This window comes from Fonticula alba, assembly GCF_000388065.1.
Source record: "Fonticula alba strain ATCC 38817 unplaced genomic scaffold supercont2.3, whole genome shotgun sequence".
NCBI classification, from domain to species: domain Eukaryota; order Rotosphaerida; family Fonticulaceae; genus Fonticula; species Fonticula alba.
The window spans coordinates 3,576,375-3,577,068 of NW_009242973.1; positions in this window are offsets into that span (position 1 = coordinate 3,576,375).

Here is a 694-nt window from a genome sequence, read left to right on the forward strand (position 1 = left end):
AAAGAGCGCCCCGGAAAGTGCCGGGCAGGTACTCGAGCGGCCGTGCGTTGGCAGATTGATATCGCCAAGGGTGGCCCTCATTTGGGTCGGGCGCGCCAAGGGGGCTCTTCGCCTGGTGGATTTAAAATCTGGGGGCCCGGAGGCCAGGTGGTCTGCCCTGGGGGCAAGATGACTCGGGTCCGCGCGCCACCAAAACGCGGGGTGAGGGCGCTCGAGCGAGGCGTCCGGCGCATTCTCTCCGCAGGCAAGGGCGAGGGACGATGGGGCGCCGCCAGTAAACTGGGCACCAGGAAACGAGTCCCGGGCTCCGCTCATCAGAGCCTCCGTGTGGGAGTGCTTTGGGCACACTGTCCCCATCTTTTCCCCTTGCCCCTGGCGGCTTGCGGCCACAGTGCCGCGTGCGGTTCCGCCTACAGGGCCTGCGACAAGTTCGCGTGCTGCTGGCCAGCTGGCCCACCGTCGATCTGGGATACCTTTTAGGCGGGCGATCGGCGTGGCGTACGTGCTGGGAGACGGCGCTGACGTCAGGCCTCCCGGGTGCCGAGCCCTGCTCCGACTCCGGGGGCGAAGCGGTGGCCGGCTGTCGCGACGCTTGGGATTGCCCCTTGCTGTGTGTCTGCCCGGTTCTCGGCGCTCGCCGGGAGACACCCGTGCATCCCTCTTCCCTGGTCACCGGCCCAGGCCGGGGGGGGGG